A 12,780-nucleotide genomic window follows, 5' to 3' on the forward strand; every position below is an offset into this window, starting at 1 on the left:
CCAAGCTTTACAGAATGGTGGGGTGAAGTGAGGATCTTATACTTTCATCCCCAGCGGCCTCAGTTAGAATAGGCAATATTGGGGCCTGTGTGGCACAATGAAAGCAGTAAGTGAGCTGGTCATGACCACTGTGATTTGAGTCATCTCCTTTGCTGCCAGCCTTCAAGGAAGAGATAGTTCCGAAAAGAACACAGTCTTCCTGACCTGAAAAGATTTTGAAGCAACTTGCAGGAGAAAAAAAAAATCACTTGAAAAGTATTTCTATCCTTTTTCTCAGTGATATTTGTCTTGGTTTTGTATGTTACTAGCTCTGTGACCACAGGCAAGTTATTATCTGCTAGCACTTTATTGAGTTTTCTTATGGGCTTAAAAAAAAAAAAAGCAAGAGGAGAGGAAAAGATAATAATTTAACTACCACCAAAGGGTTTATGAGGGTTAAACAACAACAAAATGGGGTGGCACTTAAAGTTCCTGATCCAATAGGTCCTCTAACTAGCTATTGTTATCATTTCTTATTTATTAGTCAGAAGGTCATAGGTGAAAAAATATTTCCATCAAACTCAATAATTATGATTTCTATTTCAATATACTGCTTAACTCTGTGCCAGGCAATGTTCTAGGTGCTTCTCACATGTGAACTTTTCATATTCTTACTACCACCCTAAGGATAGATACTGTTATACTAATCTTACAGATAAGGAAGCCAAGGAATAGCATGCTTGAGTTATCTGCCGTAGATCCAATGGTTACAAAGTCTCTGCTTTTTATCTATGCAGAGTCAGGAATTAACCTAAAGGAGATGGGGAACAAGTGTAGAAAGTGTTACAAGCTCAAGGTGAACAGGTCAGAAACTACAAATTGAGAGTTTGGCTTGGTCCAGCAGTTTAAAGGTATTATCACAAACTGTTCACTTAACAAATAAATTAACTCGTATTTTAGAATGACTGATAAGCTTGTAAGTCCACCTATAAGCAAAATAGGACAATGTTCAATAGATGAATAAGAGGACAGGCCTGGTTTTTTACCAGTTAAGTCACCTGGATCTCCCAACCAAGCAGTCGGTGTGCAAGGAGGAGTCCGATGACCAACAAACGAGAGCGCGAAAGGGTTAATACCACGGCTGGGCGTGGGGAGGGCGGAGGCGAAGAGGATTGTGGGGACTCTGTTGTGCGTCACCTGCAGGCGCTTGAACAATACGGTGCGCTTCTTTATCATGGCCGACCCTAAATGAGTGGTTGAGCGGCCGAACTGCCACTGCCATAGCTCTCTGAAGCCAGCCGAAGTTCAGGGGTCGTCAGCCGCGGAGAGCAGATAAGGCAGAGGTTTGTAGTATTTCTTACAGTCTGAGGGCTGGGCATGTCCTGCTTACCAGCTACGCAGACAGAGGGGAACGGAAGTGAAAGGACGTGAGGAGTGGGGGGAACTAACCCGCAGACGGACTCTGCCGCGAGAATTGATGGCATAGTTGTAGGGCTAAGGGGGCGTGTAACTGTGTGTGTTGACCTTGGGATGTGTAAATGCTCTGGTTATTTTCAGTTGGGGATTGGCGGTATCCTTGGGGGAGGTGGCAAACTGTTGAAAGTGATAAATCTGGGCGAAAATGTATTGTTGGCTTGGCACCAACACGCCTGAGTCGAACTTCTAAAAGATGATTTTATTGGAGTGATCTAAGCCTGTAGTTTCAGATGGTTACTAGTGGAATGATAGCTTTCTTTTCCAAATTACTGAGTACAGTATCTGTTCTGTTCTGAGTACTGCACTAGAGGGTCTAGAGAAGGAATTAGGCTTTGTTCTCCACTTTTACATCTAAGCAGTTGCTAACTGCATTTGAACATAGGAAATTAAAATACAAGGGGACAGGTTTTACCTGCGGAGCCCTTGGGCATGGCTTCTGCCTTACATGTGCTAGGCAATTGCTCTAGCACTCCAGCCCTTAATATACATATTTTAAGATAAAATAAGGGCAAAACTGTGTGCAGTTTTCTTCCAGGTACATTTCCTCCCTTTTAAGCACAGATGCAGCCACTTGGAGAGCTAAGAAGTACCTCAGCTCAAAAAGTTTATTCCTCCCGAGAGCACTTGCACATCACAATCCCAGAAGCTTCCTGGGAAAATTGATACTACTTGAAAACAGGGTCTCTCTTTGCATGTGGAGCCTACTAGCTCTATGTAGGACTGCAGTAAAGGATTTACAGGCTTCCTGGCTTTAAAACACTTTTGTGCCAGTTCTTTGTTTTCTAGCAAACTCAATTCATAGCAGAGAATTGTGCACCCACTAGAAATCCTAAGCAATCTTTTAATGCTTCTGAACCATCAAACCTACTGCTTTGTTAACCAGAGAAACAGCTGTATAGCAGACAGTCCAGGTCAATGGGTTCTCAAATGTTCCTGTGCATCAGAATCAGTTGGAGAGCTTATTAAAACAGAATTACTGGGTTTCATGCAGAGTTACTTTTTCAGTTGGTATGGAGTGGGCCCCCAAATTAACATTTCTAGCAAGTCCCTGGAGATGCTAATACTATTGGCCTTGGGGCCACTGCTGGTCTAAACACAGCAGATTTAAGTAAATCTGAAAGGGCATTTTATGTAGAGAAGGCTAGGCACACCCCCAGTTACAGATCTGAACTAAATCATAATGGATATAAAAATAGATTTTGTTTAGACACTGCACAGAAAATGTTTAATTTTTTACATTTGTATTTTAGTGTATGTTGACAAAACATCATATATATGGGATACAAAGTCAAGTCTCTCTCTCTCTCTCTCTCTCTCTCTCTCTCTCTCTCTCTCTCTCTCTCTCTCACACACACACACACACACACACACACACACACAAAATGTGGAATGATTAAATTAAGCTAAGAAACATACCCATCACCTGAAATACTTAATTTTTTGTGCTGTAAATATTTGAAACTTAGCAATTTTGAAATGCACAACATACCTTTTTTGGGGGGGGTTACTGGGAATTGAAATCAGGGACACTTTACCACTGAGTTTTACCACTATCAGCCCCAGACAGGGTCTCACTAAGTTCTGAGGTTGGCCTCCAACTTGAAATCCTCCTGCCTCAGCCTCCTGAGTTCCTGGGAATACAGGCATGCACCACTACACCCAGCAAGAGAACTTAATTTTCTATTTCTATTATTAATTATAGTTGTCGTGCTATATAGTAGATCTCAAAAAACATTCCTCCTATCTACGTAAAGTTTTATACACCTTGATCAACATCTCCCCATTCTCTTCAGCCTCCAGCCTCTGATATCCACCACTATACTCTCTACTATGAGTGTAATTGTTTTAAATTCCACACATATATGAGAATATGCAGTATTTGTCATTTTGTGCTTGGCTTATTTCACTTTATACAGGTTTGTCCATGCTATTACAAATGATAGACTTTTCTTCTTTTTTAAGGTTGAAGAGTATTCTGTTAATATATATCACATTTTCTTTTACCATTCACCCTTTAATGGACAATTTTGTTGATTCCATAACTTAGCTATTGTGAATAATGCTGTAATTAATTTGAGAATGCAGGTCTCTCTTCAACATATTGATTCAAATCCTTTGCATATATACCCCAAAGTGAGATTGCTGGTAATTCTAAGTTTTTGAGGAACTGCTATACAATTTTCCATAATGCCTTACTAATTTACATTTCCACCAACAATGTACATGAGTCTTCTTTTCTCTAAACTTGCTGGGGAATCAAACCCAGGACTCTGTGCTTGCTAGGCAAGTAATCTAACATCGAGCTACATCTCCAGCCCCTCATCCTTTAAAAAAAAATAGTTGTCAATGGACCTTTATTTTATTTATTTATATGCAGTGCTGAGAATCAAACCTAGTGTTTCACATGTGCTAGGCAAGCGCTCTACCACTGAGGCACAACCCCATCCCCACCCTCATCTTTTTTATGATAGCTATTTCAACAGGTATGAGGTGATATATTATTGGGGCTTTATTGCATTTTTTAGTGATTAGTGGTGTTGAACATTTTTTCATATGTTTGTTGGCCATTTGTAAGTCTTCCTTTCAAGGAATATTATTCAAGTTCTTTGTTTGTTTGGTACCAGGTATTGAACTTAGGGGCACTCGACCACTTAGCCGTATCCTCAGCCCTATTTTGTATTTTAGAGACAGGGTCTAACTGAGTCGCTTAGTGCCTCACTTTTGCTGAGGCTGGCTTTGAACTCACGATCCTCCTGCCTCAGTCTCCAGAGTTGCTGGAATTACAGGCATATACCATTGTGCCTGTCTCTCTGCTCATTTTTAAGTTGTGTTATTTTCTTCTTATTGAGTTGAGTTTCTTATATATTTTGGATATTAACCCCTTATCAGATGTATGGCTTACAGATATATATTTCCTCTCATGCTGTAGGTTGTTTAAATTTTTTTGTAGTTATAGATGGACAGAATGCCTCCATTTTATTTGTTTTATTTTTATGTGGTTCAAAGAATTGAACCCAGTACCTCACATGTGCTAGACAAGTGCTCTGCCACTGAGCTACAGTCTCATCCCCTATAGGTTGTTTCTTTACTGTTGAATGTTTTCTTTGATGTGCAGAAGTATTTTAGTTTGATATAATCCCATTTGTCTATTTTTTTTTTTTTGGTACTGGGGATTAACCCAGGGACACTTTACCACTGAGCTGCATTCCTAGTCTGTTCTATCTATCTATCTATCTATTTATTTTTGGTATTGCAGATACTGGGACTGGTCAGATAGTGAATTTGAATGGCAGGTAGGTGTTTTGTCCTCATCACCCCCTTCCTCTGTTCCCCTCCCCCTCTGCCCCCCCTTCATACCCCCCCTTCCCTCCATCCCCTCCCTTACTGAGGATTGAACCCAGGGGTGGGCACTCAACCACATTGCCATTTTTTTTTTTTCACTTTTTGAGACAGAGTCTTCCTAAGTTGCTCAGGGCCTTACTAAGTTGCTGAGGCTGGCTTTGCTGGGATTGCAGGTGTGAGCCACTACACCCCTTCTGTGTTTGAGACAGGGTCTCCCTAAGTTGCTTAGAGTTGGCCTTGAACTTGGAGAATCCTCCTATTTCAGTGTCCTTAGTTACCCGGCCCATTTGTCTTATTTGTTTTAATATTTATTTTTTAGTTATAGGTGGACACAATCTCTTTATTTTTTATTTTATTTTTTTGTGGTGTTGAGGATCAAACTCAGTGCTTCACACATGCCAGGTGAGCTCTCTACCTCTAAGCCATAACTCCAGCCCCCATTTGTCTATTTAAAAAAAAAAAAAATTTAGTTTTACATGGACACAATATCTTTATTTATTTATTTATTTTTATGTGGTGCTGAGGATCAAACCCAGGTCTCACATATGAGAGATGAACGCTCTACTGCTGAGCCACAGCCCCAGCCCGCCCCCCGTTTGTCTATTTTTGTTTTTGTTGCCTGAACTTTTGAGATCAAATACAAATAATCATTGCCCATATCAATGTCATATAGTTTTTCTCTTGTCTTAGTTTGTCTACAAGTTTTACATTTTAGGTCTTATGTTTGTCTTTAATAGAATGGGTTTGTTTTGGTTGTTCATTTGTATATTTTGAATGGTGAAGCAAAGATTAACCAAACAAAACTGTTTTTCTTCAATTTTAGGTGTCATAGTGCTTTGCACCATGAAAATTAAAAAAACACTAAGAAGATATTTTCTTTTAAAATTCTTTGCTGAGTTATATTAAGGTAAGTAGTTATTTATAGTGGAATTCACACCCCTACTTGTGTCAACAACAACAAAATATGGGTTGTTCCTAATTTCTAGTAATAAATTATGTTGAAGTTAAAAAATGCTGTGATGATCTAATTGTCAGAGAAAAATTAGTATAATGAGTCAGAATTGAGAAGGTATGGTAGGTAGTTTTTTTCTAACCCTCAATAAAATCTCTCCCTCCTCTGAAGAAATAATCATTTTGTTTAATCTAGAGCTCAGAACCAGAAATCCTGTTGTGCTGGAGCTTAATTTGAAGATTTCTTTTAAAGGTTGACCCTAAACAGTCTCCTGGAGGGGTACAGTTCACAGTTACACATGCCCTCCAAATCCTCCCAGGAGTCTGAAAATGACCAGGACACACTTTCAGAAATTTTACTATTCATTCTAGACTCTAGTCAATGTTGCATCCCAGATCTCTCCCCAGACCAGTTATAAAACAACCTCAAACCAAACAACCAGGCACACATAAAATAACAACAGAAAAAGTCCAAACAAACCGGCCTAGTTCTATTCAGAGTCTTTGCAGAGGGCCAGCAAGTAGCTGGGCTGGCCAGTGCTCTGAATGTTTCAGAAATATCTTATCTGCTGTATGCACATCCTCACATCCTAAGGGAGTCAGCCAGACACAAACACACACAAAAAGCAACCAAACTTAAAAATTATCAAATTCATTCATGATTGCCAAACCTTATCCTTTTTGTTGTTTCACTGATTTCTCCCCTCCACATTAGTCCTCATATCTAATCTGCACATTGTCCTCCAGAGAGTACAATTCTCTTTTTTGTGTGTTTTTTAAAATTTTTTATTCTTTTTAGTTATACATGACAGTAGAATGTATTTTGACATATACACTTGAAGTATAACTTCCTATTCTTGGGGTTGTACATATGGAGTTTTACTAGTCATGTATTCATATGTGGACATAGAAAAGTTATGTCCAATTCATTCTACTGAGAGAGTATAATTTTCGGTGAAATGTGAGAAGTTAAACCTATGTGAGGTTGGGCTCTTTAGCTTGATGTCCTAGATGATTCCTAGGTAGCAATGCTTTAATTTTTAATTTTTATTTTTTTAGTTGTAGATGGACACAATACCTTTATTTTGTTTTTTTTATTTTATGTGGTGCTGAGGATCAAACCCAGTGTTTCACACATGCTAGGCAAGTGCTCTACCACTTAGCCACAACCCCAGCCCAACAATGCTTTAATATTTTTGCATTAACATTCATATTTCTACTGCTGTCACCTCCTCCTCCTCCTAATGAGTTCTTGATTTCTCTCATAGTCATTTTGCAAGGGAAAAACTCCCAGGGTTCCTGGGAATAGACAGGCTAAGGAGAATTTGGAGTCATGTGTGTTAAAATAACTCTAGAACTGAAGTTCAGATGAGTTTGTTTCCAATCCAAATTACCTAACTGCTATAGCTGGTTCTTTAAATGCCTTTAAATTAACTGTATATGTGCACCTCTAAGGTAAGGGGAGGTTTCTGATCTGTCACTTAACTACCATGCTGTGGAAGACAGTGTTTTTTGAAAAAATTTTTTTTCATTTTTGTAGTGTTGGAGATTGGACCCAGGCTATTGAGCATATTAGGCAAGTACTCTAACACTGAGCCCATACCCCTTAGGCCACATGGTTTTTCTTTCTTTTTTAAAATATTTAGTTGTCATTGGACCTTTATTTATTTGTATGTGGTGCTGAGAATTGAACCTAGTGCCTCACACATGCTAGACAAGTGATCTACCACTGGGCCACGACCCTAGCCCTACACATGGTTTTTCTGAGTATACAAGTCTTTGTATCAAGGGAGTGAGAACTGAAAAGGATAAGGGGAAAAGGGTGGGTAATTATAAGTAATGTCATATTTTGGGGTTAGGGATATAACTTAGTTGGTAGAGTGCTTGCCTCGCATATACAAGGCCCTGGGTTCAATCCCCAGCACCACAAAAAGTCAAATTTTTCCTTTGCAAAATGACTATGAGAGAAATCAAGAACTCATTAGGAAGAGGAGGAGGTGACAGCAATAGAAATATGTTCTGGACTCTGGTACCCACAGCTGATGAGCCAGTTGTCCTATTATACTTATTTCTTTTCCCATAGCAGAGACTTAAATGTCTTGGATAGTCTGAAGCCAGGTTGCCCTTGGACTCTGTAGCCATGCTGGGGATAGGACAGCTATTGTCACTGTTATCAGGATAATCTTTCTGCACTTGATAAGGTGATAAGAAGGAAATCTGGGGGTCCAGATTTTATATATATATAAAATATATATATATATATATATATGTATATATATATATCTTACCCATACATACATACATACATACATATGCAAATGTGTGTGTGTATTCCTCTACCCACCACCCGCCCCCAAGTTGAACCCAGGGGCACTTAACCACTGAGCTACAGTATCCTCAGACATTTTCAGTTTTTATTTTGAGACAGGGTCTTGCTAAGTTGCTGAGGCTAGGCTAGAACTTGTGATCCTCCTTCCTCAGCCTCTTGAACCACTGGGATTTACAAGTGTACCACCACACATAAATATATTTTAACTATAGTTAAATGAATTTAACTGTAAGGGCATTTAAAAAGTTTCTGGTGGTCTAAGGAATTTATATAATTGTCTTCCAAAACCATAGTGAAAAAGAGTAAAATCCAATGTCTTACTGACTGTATGTTAGAGTTCAGAAGATCAGAAATAACCTTGGCCATGAATGTATTCTGTAAACTCCAGGGTCTTTAGTAAAGTTGTCAGTGAGTTCTAAGCAAAGACTACTAAAACATGGTGGTTGAGCAAATGGAGTTGGTCACTGGATGTGTTGCACTGAAGCAGAATGCACACAATGGGGAACTGTAAGGCATCTGTTGGGGAGTCAAAAAGGATTTATAGGATTTGAACCTGTTAGGTGATTTGGGGGAGGATTTAAAGAAGTGAGGCTTTGCTCTAGATTGGATTCAGTTAAGAAGTAATTTTGTGGATATCGTAATGAGTATTATCTAGGAGGATAGACTAGAAGTAGACTGAGTAGCCATGGGCACTGTTTTAACCAGGACAGTAGGATGTTTGGTCATTTTGTGATTTGGTAAAAGTTTGTGTTTTGTCTTGTCAGATATGATTATGCAGTGGTTTTCCTTTTTTTTTTTTTTTTCTGGTCATCCTGATCACATAGTAACCTTGTATAACATTGGAGGTCCAAGAAATTGTTTATGTTCATTAAGAGCCTTAGTTGTGAGGGTGCAGCCAGCTCATGTCAGTGGCTGCTTTTCTCCTTAGAATGATTACTGCTGTGTCCAGCAGCCTATAGGCGACCAAATCCTTCTCTGTTGAGAGCCACTGAGAGTGGAGAAATGGTCAGATGTGCTAAACGGAAAAGCTGAATATGGATAAAAGCCTCTGGGGCTGGGATTGTGGCTCAGGGGTAGAGTGCTTGCCTTACATGTGTGAGGCCCTGGGTTTGATCCTCAGCACCACATAAAAATAAATAAATAAAAGTATTGTGTTCAACTACAACTAAAAAATATATTTTTAAAAAGCATCTGGTTACCCTCAAATAGAGTTTAGGAACCTCATTTATAATAATAGTCTCCTGAGTGGTTTCTCCTTGGGGAAAAAAATGAGATCAACATATACTTAAGCAAGAGAAGTACTTGGGAGGATGTGATAGGGTGTTATTTTTCAAAGATGTCTATACCACTTCCTCCCATCCCACTCTCCTCTGTAATGGGACCTTGCCACCCTTCCGTTGATAAGCAGGGTCAAGTAACCCCTCAGCTTTGAATCCTGTCAGACTTTGATTGTGTTAATCAATAGAATGGTGTGTGGGGGGGCAGCAGGCATGGTGGCACATGTCTGTAATCCCAGTGTCTAGGGAGGCTGAGGCAGGAGAATGGCAAGTTCAGTGCCAGTTTCAGAAACTTAGTAATTTATGTCTGTGAATGAGACTGTATTATTATTGTAATTGTTTAGTCAGTACTCAAAGATATTGATGATAAATATATATAAATATAACCTCATGGTTATAGGCCAGAGTAAAAAAATATCTTATTCCTTCACTGTAAAAAAATTCATGTGAATTTCTATGGTTAGGAAGATTTACATCTGTTTTTTTCTTCTAAGAGTTTAATTTTTTATCTCTTACATTAATGCATTTGTTCCATTTTGAGGTAATAATTTTGGCTTATGATGTAAAGTAGGGGTCCAGTTTTTTTTTCAAGTGGATATCTAATTGTCCTAGTAGCCAGTTTTCACAACTCACTGTGATTTCAAGGCTTCTGATTTTCCATCCCAAAACATTATATTTTCCTTTTAATTTTCCTTAAAATATATCCCCATGCTTATAGCTTTCTTATATTTCTTCCTTCCCACTTGCTGATTCTTTTTTCCCCTTCCTTATATTTATAATTTAAAACAACCTTTATGAAATTTTTGACTTTTGACAAATTACTCTTTTTTATCCAATAAGATGAAATAACTTTTTCTTTTAAAATAGATTTTCCCCAATAAAGCACAGCTTAATTTTTTTGTAATTTTTGCTTATACAAGTACATCAGTTAGAATTTTAACTCTTATTAACCTTTTAGTGAAGACTCAGAAATAAAGCAATCATAAACTGTTTTTTTCCATATACCAACAAAATTACAAAAATGCATTCATTGAAAGACCCTAATATATAAACAAGTCTATGTGTATATGTATGTATGTGTGCATGTTTTGTGAATTTAAGAATAGAATTTAAGAAGTTAAGAGTACTTGAATTTATGTTTAGCAGTAGGTGTTTTAGTATTCTAACTGAATAATGAATTGGATGTTAGACTGGGGACATGGCTTAGTGGTAGAGCACCTTGCTGGGCATGCCTGAGGCCCTGGGTTTGACCCCTAGTATCCCCCCCCCCACAAAAAATCAGATGTTTTCTCTAATAAATGTATTTATAAATATTTATCCCATTTATATAAAATCTAATTTAACCCCCTCCCCCCCTCCTTTTGGTACTGGGGATTGAACTCAGGGACACTCAACCACTGAGCCACATCCCCAGCCCCCCCCTTTTTTTTTACTTTATTTAGAGACAGGGTCTCACTGAGTTGCTTAGGGCCTCACTAAGTTGCTGAGGCTGGTTTTGAACACACAATCCTCTTGCCTCAGCCTCCTGAGCTGCTGGGATTACAGGCTTGTGCCACTGCACCTGGCAGATTTACCCATTTTTAACAGCTCTTTTTAGATTACCCACGAAAACCAAGATATCAGACAATCATATTTAATATTTTTATGAGGGCAATTATTTAATGATATAAGAAAACAATATGTTATGAAATAAGCTGGTTACAAGTAGTGAGTAGAGGATGACTTCATGTTTTTGTTGCTGTTATTAGTTTTTATTTCCAAATATTTTGAAATTATTGTTTTTTTGTTATTTTTAGATATACATGACAGTAGAGTGAATTTGATATATCATACATACATATAGTATAAATTCCATTTCCTGTGGTTGTACATGATGTGCAGTTACACTGATTATGTATTCATATATGGACATAGGAAAGTTGTCTGATTCATTCTATTGTCTTTCCCATTCCCATCTCCCCTCCCTTCCCTTTTCTTATGCCTATGAAATTCTGTTCCCCTTACCCCTTATTGTATATTAGCATCCATATATTAGAGAAAACATTTGACCTTTGTTTTTTTGAGACTGGTTCATTTCACTTAGCATGATATTTTCCAGTTCCATCCATTTACTGGAAAATGCCACTATTTCATTCTTCTTTATAGCTGAGTAATATTCCATTGTGTGTGTGTATGTGTGTGTGTGTATGTGTATCACATTTTCTTTATCCATTCTTCTGTTGAAGGGCACCTAGGTTAGTTCCGTAGCTTAGCTATTGTGAATTGAGCTGCTATAAGCATTGATGTGGCTGTGTCACTATAGTATGCTGATTTTTAAGTTCTTTTGAGTTATTTTGAGTTTTTTATATATCCTGGAAATTAATGCTCTGAGGTGGCAAAGATTTTCTCCAATTCTGTAGGCTCTTTCTGCACATTCTTGATTGTTTTCTTTGCTGTGAAGAAGCTTTTTATTTTGATACCATCCCATTTATTGATTCTTGATTGTACTTCTTGCCCTTTTGGAATCTTGTTGAGGAATTCAGTTCCTAAGCTGACATGATGGTAGAGTTGGGCCTACATTTTCTTCTAGTAGGTGTAGGGATTTTGGTCTAATTGTTGAACCCATGATTGGAGACCACCAACTCCAATTTTAAATCAAATTAAAGCTTGCTGTACAAAAGAGATATTGTGTACAAAAGAGATCTAGCTGACCAGCAGCTGTCTCACCCAAAGCCGGGCTAGAGAACAGCAGCCCAACTGTCCAGGAAAAAGTTTTTATAGCACAAAGAGTTACAAAGAGGGAACTTATGGCTAACGGGATTCTGGCAAGCATAATACAAAGACAGATAGCAGGTTAATTATCTACATGGCTTAACATTTCAAGGTAGGGAGTAAATTGAGATTCCAACATCAGAATTTCTGAGGGGCTGCTAAGGTTTTAGAGAGGGTTGTTATCTGGTCAAAGAGAGCCAGGCATGGGTGAGTTTAGAGCACAGGCAGGGATTCTAAACAAGATTAGTCCTCAGAGTATAGTCAGGCCAAATAGATATCTTAGTAAAACAGAAATGAACTTTTTATAACTTTGTGACGAGATGGCTCCCAAACTTAGGATAGAATTAGGTTGGGTTCAGTGCTAATGCCTAGATCCATTATGCACTTTTTGAGTTGAGTTCTGTGCAGAGTAAGAGATAGGGGTTTAATTTCATTTTACTACATATGGATTTCCAGTTTACCCAGCACCATTTGTTGAAGAGACTATTTTTTCTTTAATGTATGTTTATGATACCTTTGGGATGACTTCATTTTTGATAAAAAAGCATAAATACGATTATAAAAACCTAGAATGTTATATGCCAAAATTTCAGTATAATTACCTGTGTTCAGTGACTGACTAGTCTTCCCTTTGCTTTTGTATATTTTTGAAACACAATCATTTCTAAAACAAAC

At 38.1% G+C, this 12,780-nt stretch overlaps 1 protein-coding gene across 11 annotated transcripts in view; it reads left to right on the forward strand.

The window, feature by feature from the left end:
* The first annotated feature begins 1,146 nt into the window (after positions 1 to 1,146).
* Positions 1,147 to 12,780, forward strand: part of LOC110597940 (solute carrier family 25 member 53) — a 67,379-nt gene continuing 55,745 nt past the window's right edge. For 6 of the 11 annotated variants that reach the window (XR_013431712.1, XR_013431714.1, XR_013431711.1 and 3 more), the window contains exons 1-3: positions 1,147 to 1,322; positions 4,712 to 4,748; positions 5,621 to 5,704. The gene's annotated coding sequence lies outside the window, so the exon portion shown is untranslated. Of the gene's footprint in view, positions 1,323 to 4,711; positions 4,749 to 5,116; positions 5,200 to 5,620; positions 5,705 to 7,288; positions 10,235 to 12,780 lie in introns of those variants that run through there. The other 5 variants (XM_078034452.1, XM_078034454.1, XR_013431715.1 and 2 more) reach the window with 4 other exon arrangements.

This window comes from Ictidomys tridecemlineatus, chromosome X, assembly GCF_052094955.1.
Source record: "Ictidomys tridecemlineatus isolate mIctTri1 chromosome X, mIctTri1.hap1, whole genome shotgun sequence".
NCBI lineage: Eukaryota > Metazoa > Chordata > Mammalia > Rodentia > Sciuridae > Ictidomys > Ictidomys tridecemlineatus.